Source organism: Patagioenas fasciata, chromosome 23 (genome assembly GCF_037038585.1).
Source record: "Patagioenas fasciata isolate bPatFas1 chromosome 23, bPatFas1.hap1, whole genome shotgun sequence".
NCBI lineage: Eukaryota > Metazoa > Chordata > Aves > Columbiformes > Columbidae > Patagioenas > Patagioenas fasciata.
The window spans coordinates 7,945,292-7,959,193 of NC_092542.1; the positions used below are offsets into that span (position 1 = coordinate 7,945,292).

The 13,902-nt window shown below is 54.4% G+C and overlaps 1 long non-coding RNA gene across 1 annotated transcript; it reads left to right on the forward strand.

The window, feature by feature from the left end:
• Window positions 1-9,798: 9,798 nt before the first annotated feature.
• LOC139825513 (uncharacterized) lies at window positions 9,799-13,259 on the forward strand. Its single transcript, XR_011735594.1, has 4 exons — window positions 9,799-10,387; window positions 10,723-10,786; window positions 11,491-11,619; window positions 11,860-13,259. It is a non-coding gene; the product is annotated as an uncharacterized lncRNA (long non-coding RNA).
• The last annotated feature ends 643 nt before the right edge of the window (window positions 13,260-13,902 follow it).

Sequence of the window (13,902 nt, forward strand, 5' to 3'; positions counted from 1 at the left end):
TTGTTACATACTGGGGACCCCCTTGTCCCCAGGGCCCATCGTGGCACCGTGGGGACCCCCCCTTTGTCTCCAGTGCCCATTGTGACATTCTTGGGACCCCCCTTGTCCCCAGGACCCGTTGTGACATCTTGGGGACCCCTATGTCACCAGAGCCCATTGTGATATTCTGGGGAGCCCCCTTTGTCCCCAGGGCCCATTGTGCACATCCTGTGGACCCCTCTTTGTCCCCAGGGCCCATTGTGACATCCTGACGACCCCCTTTGTCCCCAGGGCCTATTGTGACATCCCAGGACCCTCCCTTTTCTCCAGGGCCCATTCTGACGTCCCAGGACCCCCTATTGTCCCCAGAGCCCATTGTGACATCCCAGGACCCCCCATTGTCCCCAGGCCCCATTATACACATCCTGGGGTCCCCCTTTATCCCCAGGGCCATTGTGACACCATGGGGACCCCCTTTGTCCCCAGGACCCATTGTGACGTCCCAGGATGCCCCATTGTCCCCTGGGCCCATTGTGAAATCATGGGGACCCCCTTTGTCCCCAGGGCCCATTGTGACGTCCCGGGATGCCCCATTGTCCCCTGGGCCCATTGTGAAATCATGGGGACCCCCTTTGTCCCCAGGGCCTATTGTGACATCCCAGGACCCCCCATTGTTCCCAGGGCCCATTGTGACATCCTGGGGACCCCCATTTGTCCCCAGGGCCCATTCTGACACCATGGGGACCCCCTTTGTCCCCAGGGCCCATTGTGATATCCTGGGGACTCCCTTTGTCCCCAGGGCCCATTGTGACACCGTGGAGACCCTCCTTGTCCTCAGGGCCCATTATGACATTCAGGGGACTCCTCTTTGTCCCCAGGGCCTATTGTGACATCCTGGGGACCCCCCTTTTCTCCAGGTCCCATTGTGACATCCCAGGACCCCCTATTGTTCCCCGGGCCCATTGTGAAATCCTGGGGACCCCCTCTTTTTCCCCAAGGCCCATTGTGACATCCCACGACCCCCCATTGTCCCCAGGCCCCATTATGCACATCCTGCGGTCCCCCTTTATCCCCCGGCCCCATTCTGACACTGTGGGGACCCCGTTGTCCCCAGGACCCATTGTGACATCCTGGGGACCCCCTTTGTCCCCAGGGCCTATTGTGACATCCCAGAATCCCCCATTGTCCCCAGGGCTCATTGTGACATCGTGGGGACCCCCCCTTTTTCTCCAGTGCCCATTGTGACATCCTGGGGACCCCCCTTTGTCTCCAGGGCCCATTGTGACGTTCAGGGGAACCCCCTTTGTCCCCAGGGCCCATTGTGACATCCCAGGACCCCCCATTGTACCCAGGGCCCATTGTGACATCCTGGGAACCCCCTTGTCCCCAGGGCCCATCGTGGCACCGTGGGGACCCTCCCCTTTTTCTCCAGTGCCAATTGTGACATCCTTGGGACCCCTCTTGTCCTCAGAGCCCATTGTGACATCCTGGGGAGCCCCCTTTGTCCCCAGGACCCATTGTGACGTCCCAGGACCCCCCATTTTCCCCAGGGCGCATTGTGACATCCTGGGGACCCCCTTTGTCCCCAGGGGCCATTGTGACATACCAGGACCCACCCTTGTCCCCAGAGTCCATTGTGATACCATGGGGACCCCCTCTTGTCCCCAGGCCCATTGTGACATCCTGGGGACCCTGTTGTCTCAAGGGCCCATTGTGACACCGTGGGGACCCCCTTTGTCACTGGGGCCCATTGTGGCATACCAGGACTCCACTTTGTCCCCAGGCCCATTGTGACACCGTGGGGACCCCTTTGTCCCCAGGACCCATTGTGACATCCCATGACCCCCCTTGTCCCCAGGGCCCATTGTGACATCCTGGGGACCCCTTTGTCCCCAGGCACCATTGTGACAGGGCGGGACACCCCTTGTCTCCAAGGCCCATTGTGACATCATGGGGATCCCGTTTGTGCCCAGGGCCCATTGTTACATCCTGGGGACCCCCTTTGTCCCCAGAGGCCATTGTGACATCCGGGGGACCCCCCTTGTCCCCAGAGCCCATTGTGATATTCAGGGGACCCCCTCTTTTTCCCCAAGGCCTATTGTGACATCCTTGGGACCTCGTTTGTCTCCAGGGCCCATTGTTGTACCATGGGGACCCCCTTTGTCCCCAGGGCCCATTGTGGCACCATGGTGAACCCCTTTGTCACTGGGGCTCATTGTGACATCCCAGGACCCCCCGTTGTCCCCAGGGGCCATTGTGACATCCCAGGACCCCCCGGTGTCCCCAGGGCCCATTGTGACATCCTGGGTCCCCCTTTGTCCCTGCCGAGGGTTAAGATTGCGGGGTGACAATCAAACCCTGGCAGATGTGTTGTCAACCTCCTCTGCCCCCCACTCCCCCTTCTGCCCCTCCCTCTCCCCCTTCCCACTCAGCACAGGCGATCGGGAGGGGAAGAAGCACAGAGGGGAGAGAGTTGGAAAAGTTCAAGATGTTTTACTGATGCTACTGATGAGAACAGAGAAAATGATACAAATATACAAAACCCATCTTGTAAGTCTGAGCAACTGCAGAGCCAGCACCCAAAGTCCTGGATCAGACTCTGCAGCCAACCGGAGCTGGATTCAGTCTCTCACTGGCCTCAGTTCGCAGGGACGACCAGCAAGGTCCTCTCCTGATGTCGGCCATGAGCAGAAGGGAAGGAAAAAGGCAAAAGGGAAGGAAAAGGGACGAGATTCTCGTGATCTCCCGCTTTTATATGAAGTATTCACGTGAACGGAATGTTATACACAGTTGGTCACCGGTTTCTCGTTGCCCCTCTCGCGAGATGTCCATCTGTGCTTATCAATAAGTTTCCATTGCATTGCTGGGTTTGCCAAAACATGTGTCTGGTTCTCCAGGAAAATGCAGCTGACATGAAGGCTTTGGCTGACAGGCAAAATTCACTAAAAGAGAAACTTGTTTTTACCAAAACCAGGACAGGTGGGGGCGCAGAGGCTGCTGAGACATGGAGATGGACTGGGACACGGGGGTGGGCTGGGACATAGAGATAGGCTGGGACATGGATGGCCTGGGTCACAGAGACTGCTGGGATGTGCAGACGGGCTGGGTCATGGGCACGAGTCAGAGCCAGCACAGGAGCAGGGAGGCTGGGGCAGCTCCATCCTGCAGACGTGCTTGTCCTGGCCATGCCAGCCATGGGATACGTGCCCCAGCACAGACACACACCCGTGGGACACACAGCTGGCCACAGGGACCCCAGAGACACACGCACGCCCCGTGCCATCATTCCAGTTCATTGGTGGAGCCGTGGGGGTCACTGGGGTGGCGGTGGCGGTGGCCAAGGGTGGCGAGGGTGGCACCAAGGTGCTCACAGTCCAAACTGATCACTGTGTTTAAAAAGATAATCGAGGGGGAAGGGCAACCAAAGAGCCAGGAATCCATATTTCAAATAAATCAATAAGGTGAGAGGGTTGTTAATTAGATGAATGAGACAGGTAAACTGAGGCCAGCCCTGGGGAGTCTGTAACCCCTGCAGTGCCAAGCGCTGGGGAGCAGGGCAGGGAATGTGCAGCTGGGGTTGGTGGATGTGTAAGCGGGGGCTTTTTGTCCCATTCCCTGTGCTGTCTTTGGGTAGAACACCTGGTCTTGCCAAATCGTTTATAAAATACGCTTTGCTGAGAGATCCTGCCCGGGGCTGTTCTCTTGGCAAGGGGATTGTTTCCCACAGCAGGCTTTGGCAGCAGAAGTTTGGCAGGACAAGAGGGCCCATGAGGTCAGAAAGCACAGCAGAGCTGGAACGTGGGGTCACGGGCACCAAACCCAGCTCAGGTGGGAGCCAAGAGGGTCCCCTCGTGTGCAGGACCCAAAGCGCCATCTGTGGCATCTGCCCGTCCTTCTGAGTGCCCAGAGCCTCCCTCTTGGGGCCTAATCCCCATGTTTAGGGTCCCAACGCGTCTTTCATCACCCACGACCTTTGGTCAGGGCCCGCAGCTTCATTTTCAGGTGGAGCCGCTGCCTGGCAACAACCGCCCGGAAGTCTGTGGACAGCCAGGGGATGAAATGCAGCCAATCACATTTGAGGAGGCGGGGCAAGTCATGTGATTGAAATGTAAGCAGCCAATCGAGCTTTGAGACCTGCAGGACAGTTGGCGACAGTTGGACAAACTGGGCAGCGCTCAGGGGCGGGCTGTGCTGGCTGCACCAATCACACCTGGTGGGAGTGCAGCAGAGGGATGATTGACAAATAACCTGACCAATTATTTGGTGGGGGGAGCCAGTGGGAAATCCCAGACAGCCAATCAGAGAAAAGAGCGGCTCAGGGAAGGCGGACACTGTGGGGGGAGTAACCCCTCAGGCCGCCAATCAGAGAGAGTATCACCTCAGGGCAGGGTGAGCCCCAAAGCAGGACAGAATCACTGCCCAGGCAGCCAATGAGCTGCAGGATCAGCTCAGGGGAGGAGACTGACAGCCCTCCCGACCAATGGTGGCGCAGCCCAGGCTGAGCAGGCGGTTGCTCTGCAGGCGGCCAGCGTGAGCTTTGCCATGGCGCCCGTGGAGCTGCCCGAGGCCGAGCAGCGCCCGGCCCAGCCCTGGGGCCCTTTTTCCTCCCTCTGGGGCCCTGGAGATGTCTTGCTGCCTCTGGCCCAGGTGTGTGTGGGCTGCTCTGGCCTTGTTCTCCTGGGCGGGGGAGGGGGCAGGGGGCACTTGCTGGAGAGGAGCTGCTGGGGCTGGAGCTGGAGAGAGCAGGAGAAGGGGAAGCAGCTGGAGGGTGAAGTGCAGGGGATCCCCACAGCTGCTGCTGCAGCTGCACCAGAGACAGCTGCCCCTCTGGGTGAGGAAGAGTCCCTGTGAGCAGCCTCAGCAGAGCAGATCACAAACGTGCACCGCAGGGTCTGTGTAAGTGGGGAAAATCACTGTCCGGCCGTATAGTGTGTGTGTGTGTGGGGTGCGTCTGGGGAGCCTCGTGCTGTGAGAGCTGTCAGACACCCATGTGTTCTCTTAGGTGCAGGATGGACAAACGGCTGGAGCTACAGAATAGGAGGGGAGGGAAAGACAGGCAGACAGAAGGGCCTGAACTGCACAGCTTGCTTGGCAGTGCAGAGAGCAGGAACTGTGGTGAGTGCTGGGCCCTTGGGCTCATTTCGTCCTGTTTTGTGCTCCCCTCCCTCCCTCCCTGCTCCCTCCTCTTTCCTACCGTGTCCTTCTCCCTCTTCATCTCTTCTCTCTCTGCCCCTCTCTGCTTCTTCCTCACCGTTTCCTCCACCCGTCTCCACCTCTGTGCAGGGTTTCTCGTATCTCCCTCTCTGTCTCCGCTGCTCTGTGCTTCTCATCATCCCTGGTTTCTCTTTGTCACCATTCTGCTCTGTTGCTGTGTCCTGCTCCCTGCCCCATCATTTCTCACTGTATCCCTCTGTCCTGCTCCCTGCACCTATTCCTGCCCCTCTTCTTTTTTACTCCCTCTCCATCTTGCTGCCCGCCCCAGGATTTTTTCCCCAATCTCTGTCCTGCCCCCAACCCTTGTTGTTCTTTCTCTCTCCTGCTCCCCTTCTGTCTTTCTGCCTGTCTTCCCTTTCCCGGCTGCTTCTTTCTCCATTTCTGTCCAGATTACTGCTCCTCTTCCTTCTTGATGTCTTTCTGTCCTGGTTTTCTTTCTGTCTCCCATCGCTGTTCCCAGTGCCATCCCTTCTCGCTATATCACCCCTGTCCAGCTGGCTCTGCCTTTTCTTTGTCTTCTCTTCCTCTTTCCTGCTGCTCAGCCCTCTTTTCCTCTTTCTCCAGCTCCTTGCTGCATGTTTCCCCTTTCCAGTCTCTTCATTTGGATCCCAACTTTGCTTTATTTCTCACTCCCTTTGTTCTGTTCCCTGTCTTTCTTTTTGTCTCTCCATCTGTGCATCCCCCTCCCTGTCTTTCTCCAGCCCCTTCCTGCTTCTCCTCCTCCCCCCTCCCCATCCCTCTGTCCTGCTCATCAGCCCTGCTGGTTCTTCCTCCCTGTCTCATCCCAGCTCATTGTGCCTTTTTGCCTTCATCTCTCCGTCCTTTTCCCTGTGTGTTTGTTTCTCTCTCAGCTCCTCTGTCTTCTCTCTTGTCTGATTTGTCTCTTGCTAGTCCTCTGTCCTTCTCCCCAGCAGCTTCAACTGAATGGCCAGGTGTCCCTGCACTCTGGTGGTTCCTCATCACTGCCCTGGGCTGTGTCTGTAGGGCCGGGGATCATTTAGGAGCTGCTCTCCTTCTGCAGACAGCAGAGCCTGGTGCAGCTCCAGCAGAGGTTGTTCTCAGCTGCTGCTTATGCAGCTCGTTGGAAGAGCAGCTGTGGGCCTTCTTTGGAAGGGAGGTTTCTTGTTCTGTGCTTACTGCTCCTGGGGACCCTGCACAGGAGTGGTGTTGGGGTCTGCAGGGACGGGTGGGACCTGCTGTGATTCCTGGTGAACGTGAACTGAACTTGTCCTGATGTACTCGAATGAAAACAGACTGACTGGAGATGGTTTACTGCCCTGTTTCAGTTCCAAACTACATGTTTGGCACTGGAGAACATGAGACTTTGTGCTGCTTCCCAGATGTCAGCTGAGAACATCACTGCCTTTGGTACCAGGGCAGGTGGTCTGTGATCAGGGGTGCGGACTTGCATGGCACTGCTTTAATGAGCATTTTATGGTCTTGCCACTTCAAAGCCCTTCATTTTCCTAGAAATTTGAAGATGGCATTTCTCATTCGGAGGTTCAGACTTCGGTTGGACTTGATGTTGAATGGTCCATACAATGGGGTGCATAAAATAAGAATCTCGCTTCCTTGTTGTTGTTGTTTTCTAATGCTGTCTGAATTTGGTAAGCAAGAGGAAGAGTGGCTTGCAGTGTCTGCTTTTGAGAGGAACATATTCCTGACTGTCTCCATCTCTGTATGGTGAAGCTTTCTGCCTGCACTATGATTTTGCTGGGCTGTGAGGCTGTGTTGGAGCAGCAGAGCTCAGAAGTGGTGGCTTTAAAGGCATTGAAGCTGTGGTCAAACTAGCAGGAAAAGCTGGTTTCTTCCCAGAGAGCTGCCTGACAAATATAGCTACAAGTAAAGACCCTTGAAGTTGGCTTTTTTTATTTAAATTTACTATTAATATGTAGCTTTTGGGATTGATTGATTGATTGATTTCTGGGAAGCAAGAAGTGAGAGCCTGTGCACTCCCACAGGCAGAGCTGCCTCCCAAAATAGGTGCCCCCTTCTCCACTTCTGTTCCTTCCATGCTGGTGTAGCACAAGGCCATGCAGCAGTGTGCAGATGTGGTGATTCCAATGTGACTGTGAGGTCAGAGCCCCTCGGTGACGTGCTGTGCTGTGTCTTGGCAGCAGCAGCATCATGGGGCGAGCGTGGGGGCCATGGTCCTCACCCTGTTCCTCCTCCTGGTGTCCCTGCCAGCCCGGGACGCCCAGGCTGCTCCAGCCGAGCGCAGGGAGCAGGTGGGCGAGCAGGGGCAGCACCCAGCCCCGAGCAGCTCAGCAGGGCAGCAGTGGGGCCAGGGCTGGGGCTGGGGCCGGGAGAGCAGCCGGGCTGGGCCGGGCAGGGCGAGCCAGGCAGCACCAGGGTGTGGGCAGGGGGCAGACACCCGCAGGGAGGGGAGAGGGGCTGCGGCTGCTTCAGGGGCAGGTTCTGGGCAAGCAGGGGCTGGGAGTGCTGGCACAGGGCAGAAACCAGCACTGAGTCCCTGTGGGGCCCTCCCTGCCCCGCAGCCTCGTGCCACACGGCCCCATCCCAGGGCGCGCTTTGAGCCTTTGGGCCCGTTTCAAATCAAAGCTGGGATTGCTTTGGCACTTTGGGCCGCTTTAGAGCTAAACCTGGGCACATTTGTGCCCTTTGGGATCGTTTCTGCCTATATCTGGGAGTTCTTTGGTTTTCCAGTTTTGTTTATACCCAAATCTGGGGGTGTTTGGGCCATTTTTGGCCATTTTTTTACCCAAATCTGGGCATACTTCGACTCTTTGGTCCAGTTTCACCCTGAATCTGGGGATGTTATACCCCTTTTTGGCCAGTTTTGCTCAAATCTAGTGGTGCTTTGGTTTTTTCTGCCTCTCTTGACCCGATATACTCAGGTACTTTTGCCCATTTTTTCCCCTGATATGGGCACTGTGATCCCAAATATGGGATGTTTTCATGTTTGCCGACAGCTTTGCACCCAAGTGTGGATGTTTTTGCCTCTTTGGGCCACTTTTTGCCCAAATACTCAGATTGTTTTGCCTGTATTGACCAATTTAGCCCCCAAATATTTGGAATATTTTGTCATTTTGCCAGTTTTTTCCCCAAATACGGCTATTTTTCTGCAAGATATGGGCACTGTTGTCCTAAATATGTTGTGTTGTGTTTTGTTTTTTCTCTCTTGTCTATGTCCTCTTTTACCTGGAATGCAGGAGTGTTGCTCGGTGAGCCTGGAAACCTCTCTGATCTGTGCTTGACTCCAGGACATGGCCTTGGCAGAGTTGATCGAGCTTCTCAGCTGGGTCCTGGTTAGGAGCCTTGGGCTGTCCCAGAGGTGAGTTGTCACTGTCTGTCTGCTTGAGCGAATAAACACTCGTGTTTTAATAGGTTATTCATGTGTGATTGTACCCAAGATCCTCTCAGAGGCTTTCCAAAAGCTTTTTGTGCCTTGGTGGTATTACACAGACAAGTCATGAATGTTCAATTTGCCTGAAAACCTGCTAGGTCTCAGCAAAAAGGTCACCCGTGCTCTGTTTCTAGCTGTGGGAACACACACCTCTGTATGTGTCTCGTGTCATTATCTCACCCTCTCCCATCACAGCAGGTGACTGAGGAAGCAGGAGATCACAACGTGCCATGGAAGCTCCCCACCCGTGTTTGACTCCCTGTTTGGTTCCTGCAGTCCATGCTGATCAAGCCTCTTGGTGTAATCCTGTTCCTGAGCCTGAGGGGAATCGCAGGGGTAAGTGTTCAGTGTTCATTGGTTACTGGCCTTTTGCGTTTGTTAGTATTTGGTTTATTATTTGTGAACGTTTTCTTGCAATAGTTGAGCCTTGCAGTAGCCAGCAGGCTCTGATTTAGGAGAAACATGGATGATCATTTTTTGCCCTGGTGCTCCATGCTCCCACGTTAGTGTGGGTTTCCTTTTGTGTGTGTGAGAGGTCTCCTGGTCAGAAGGCCCTGAGAGGCCCCGTGTTGGTCCATCTGGTCCTTGAGGGGTGTTGCATGTGGCCTGGACACAGTAGTTTGGAAGCTGCCAGGTCCCAGACAAGGGGTCTGCAGCCCCTCTGCAGCTTTGGCAATTTCAGCATGCGTCTGGGTCCCGTGTTGTTGCCTGACCCCCGTCCAGGCGCTGCAGGTCATTTCACAACGTGAAATGGAAACGCTTTTCCTTTCTGCTCGATTCCAGCCGTCCCTGTAGGCAGCGGCTCCTTGACTGCTTCACCTGAGTGTGTCCGTGAGCCTCGGGGCCATCCCACAGGTACAACCTGGGAACAAATGAGCGTTTCCATGTTAATTTTCCGTTCCTGTGAAATTTAGCTTGCTGCTTGCTTGGCTGACGCTCGGTCACGCAGAGGGGAAGTGGGTCCAGCTCAGTGCTGTGCCCCAGAGGGCTCTGCCTTGCAAAGCTCTTTGCCAACTGCTCCATCTCTGCGCCGCTCGCAGTGCCGGCTGCCGAGGCAGCAGCAGGTTGGGGCTGAGTTTAGAGCTGGGTGAGCTCCAGGGAGTCCTTTCTCCTGACAGCTCCAGGCCTGCTTAGTGGCCACTGCAAGTGCTGGATAAATGTTGGCAAGATGCTCCTGACTGGAAGGAGAGAGGAGCTGCCACTGGGATGGGTTTGGATCCTGCAGTGGCTCACGGAGGTGGCCATTGCGGAGGGGCAGTGTGAGCTCTGGTGCTGCTGTCTCCAGGTTGGATCACCAGACCACCGTGCTGGTTCACCAGATCTTTGGCAGATCCCTGTGCTCCCGTGGTGAGCGCTGGCTGCCAGGTCCTGGGCCTGTGACTCTCAGGGCAGTGGTTTCCCTGAGAGCCTTGGAGCAAAAACCTTTTGGGAAAACTGCTGAGTGTGTGTAACTTCTCCAGAGCTGCAGCTGGTCAGTCTGGATGTTCCTGTGGGTTGTGGGGTGTGTTGTGGTGATGGAAAATGCTGTTGGCTGTGGGCCCCAGCTCTTTGCCACCAGCTGAAGAACCCACGTTGGCAGTTACGGAGCAACACTTGCTGTCCCAGCACGCAGTGGAATTGCACGCTGTGAATCCTGGTGCCGACATCCCAGAGCCCAAAGCTGGAGAGGGGGAACACGGCAGCTGCCTGTGCTGTGCTGGGGTGGTGTTGGGTGCAGGTGTTGTGCCAGGGTGTGCTTACTGCTCTTGCTTTTGCAGTGAAGTTCTCAGTGTGCAGGAGCATCTGGGAGACCTCTGACCCTTTCCTGGACCTGGCGCTGGAGATCAGGTACTGGGGCAGGGTCTGGGTGGGGGGAGCTCTGCTCTCACAGGGGATGTTCCTGCAGCTGCACCGTTCCTGCTCTCAAGGCTGCTTAACTGCCAGTGTCAGGCAGGGTGTGGGCAAGAGGGAAGCAGCTGCTGTTGTTGTGCTGCCTCTGTCTGGCAAAGCAGAGCCCGTTGCCTGAGCATGAGCCACGACTCCTCCAGTGAGGCTCCGTGCTGTGGGGGACAGTGCAGCCGTCCCTCATGGCGTGCTGGCCAGGGCCTGGCTGGGGGCAGGCTCAGGGTTTTGGTGCAGTCTGGGGCCCTGTGCTCATGCTCTGTTTTATCTCTTGGGGCCAGCGCCTCTGATCAGGTGAAAAAAGCTGTGACCAACAGACCCGTGTCTTCACCAGTGACAGGCCAGGTGAGTCCTGAAGGCTGTTCTGGGCCAGAGCACCATGTCACCACTACCAGCCAAGAAGCTGGTGTTTTGTGCCAAAAGGTGAGTCTGAGCTTCTGCCTGGGGTCTTCAATAGGTGCCTTGTGTCTTGTGATCTGGAGATTGTGTTGGGGACAGTGTAGACCGGATGCTGGGTGTCTTGCTCAGCTGAAGGCAGACAGGGAGAGCCCCTCAGCCCCAGGGCTGCAGCAATTGCTCTGGTTTGGGGTGCAGGGCCAGGTCCCTGCTGTTGTTCCCATCCCGGATTAAGGCTGGAGGAACGCCTCCTGTCTTCTTGCTCAGGACAGAGGGGCGGGGGTGCCAGTCCCTGGAGCGGGGTGGCCTCGCCAATCTTCTCTGGGTATCCTGTCCCCTGGGGTGATGGGAGGAGGAGACTCTGCAGCCTCCAGGCAGTGGCTGGGACCGGCCCTCTGGGCGCCGCTGTGCAGCCAGGGCTCAGGACAGTGCGCTGGGGTTTCTGTTGTTTACATTTCCCTCCTTCCTTTTTTCCTTTCTGCTTCTAACAGAAAACACTTCTGATTTGTTGACCACCCCCACTTTCCTCTCCCCTGCTGTGTCTTTACCCTTCCTTTTTCTCTGGGCTCCCCTTCTTATTTTCTTCTCTTGGCTCATGGAAACCTCTTTTCTTTAGATCACCAAGTTTGTTGTTTTTTTTTTCATGTCAATAGCTGCAGCGCAGCATCCTGTGGAAGGCGAGCAGAAGCGACCATTGCACACCACCTCATTCCCAATTTGCCAAGCACACCTTCCCCATGGACAGCACCCAGCCCAACTCCTGGGCCTTTTGGCAAGTCGAGGTTAGTGGTGCCAGTCGCTCTCAGGCTCCTGACTGGCAGCAAGGCCAGTACTCCACGAGACAACTGCATGGCAGGTGGCCCGGGGGAGGGAGTGATTTCAGCAGCCACCTCTCCTGTTCTCTTGGGTTGGCTAAGATGGTAGCAATTGAGTGCTGTGCTTGTGCACTGTGGAGTGTGGAGGAAGAGGGGGGCTCCTGATCTGGCCTTCAGATCATGTCAGCCTCTTTTCCTGTTCTGCAGGCTGTCCTCATCTGCACTGCATCAGGCAAATCCTGAAAAGCCGACCTTCAGCTGCGTCCTCAGCTCAGCCTTTTGGCTCCCAGCTGTCTTAGGGTTAGGATTTACAGTAAAGGTTAGAGTTAGGGTAAAAATTAGGGCTTAGTTTAAGGGTTAAGTTAGGGTTAGATTTAGAGTTAGGGTTAGGATTAGGTTTAGCATTTAGATAAGGGTTAGGTTTTAGTTAAGGTTGAGGGTTAGTGTTAGGTAAGGTTTTGGGTTAGGGGATAGAGTTAGGGTTAGAGTTTGGGATAGGCTTAGGGAGCATGGTTAGGGTTTTGAGTGAGGGTTATGGGTCAGGTTTTGGGTTAGACTTAGTGTTAGAGTTAGGATTAAACTTTGGGCAAGAGGTTAGAGCATAGCGTTAAGGGTTAGGATTAGAAGTTTGTGATTGGGTTCTGTGAGGTTTAAGTTAGGGTTAAGTAGTAGGGTTAAGGTATAGGGTTCGATTTAGGGTAAAGGTAAGTGTTAGGAGTTACAGTTAGGGTTAGGCTTAGGAATTAGGGAGTGGGGTTAGACTTTGGGGTTACGGGTTTGATTTATGTTTAAGGGGGAGGGTTAGATCGAAGGTTAGAAATAGGGTTAAACGTAGGGCAAGGGTCAGAGTTAGGGTTAGAATTACTGTTAGGGTTAGGAGTATGTGTTTCAGTTAGGTGATGTTTGGGATTAGGGTTATGTGTTAGAGTTAGGCTTTAGGGTTAGGAATTATGGTTAGTGCTAGACTTAGGAGCTAGGGATTAGTCTGAGAGTTAGGATTTTAGGTTCGGGTATGTGTTTGCATTTGGGTTTAGGTTAGGTGTTCATGTGTTAGGGTTAGGATTTGATTAGTGTTAGGGATAGAGAGTAGTGTCAGTGGAAGTGGTTGGGGTTAGGGGTTGGTTTGAGGAAGTAGGGCTGGGGTTAGGGTTACGTTTGGGTTAGAGTTAGTGGTAGGGTCAGGGTTTGATTAGGATTAGGGTTAGAGTTAAGGTGAGGGGTTTTGGGTGAGGGATAGAGTTTGGTTTTAGGTTTAGGCATAGATTTCTGATTAGAGTAAGAGGGCTAAGCATTAGGTTTAGAGTTGGAGTTAGGGGTAGAGGTTGGTCTTCGATTTAGCCTTGCTTTAGGATTACAGTAAGTGATTGGACTAATATTAGAAGTTTAGATGAAGGGATAGGTGTTAGGGGTCGGGTTAGGGTTATTATTAGGGTTTGATTAGGATTAGGTTTAGGGTTTATGGGTAGGGATGTGGTTAGTGATAAGGGTTAGTATTAGGGTTAATGTTAGGAGTAAGGATTAAGGTTAGGGGTTAGGGAATAGTGTTTGTGTAAGCAGTAAGACTTCAGGTTTAGGGGGAAAGGGTAGGAATATGGTTAAGGTTGGCATAGGGTTAGGAGTTTGGGTTAGGGTTAGGCTTAGGTTTTGGAGTTTGGGTTAGGGTTAGGCTTAGGAGTTTGGGTTAGGCTTAGTCTTAAGCTTAGGAGTTTGGTTTAGGCTTAGACTTAGGGTTAGGAGTTTGAGTTAGGATTTAGGGTTAGTCTTAAGGCTAGGAGTTTGGGTTAGGGTCTGGGTTGGGCTTAGGCGTCTGGGTTGGGCTTAGGCGTCTGGGTTGGGCTTAGGCGTCTGGGTTGGGCTTAGGCGTCTGGGTTGGGCTTAGGCGTCTGGGTTGGGCTTAGGCGTCTGGGTTGGGCTTAGGCGTCTGGGTTGGGCTTAGGCGTCTGGGTTGGGAGTTTGGGTTAGGGTTAAGGGATTGGGTTTGGCTTAGAGTTAAGGATTTGGGTTAGGGTTAAGGGATTGGGTTTGGCTTAGAGTTAAGGATTTGGGTTAGGGTTAAGGGATTGGGTTTGGCTTAGAGTTAAGGATTTGGGTTAGGGTTAAGGGATTGGGTTTGGCTTAGAGTTAAGGATTTGGGTTAGGGTTAAGGGATTGGGTTAGGATTGGGTTTAGGGTTAGGAATTAGGCTTAGGTTTAGGATTAGGATTAGCGTTATGGTCTGGGTTAGGAGTTTGGGTTAGGGTTAGGGGTTAG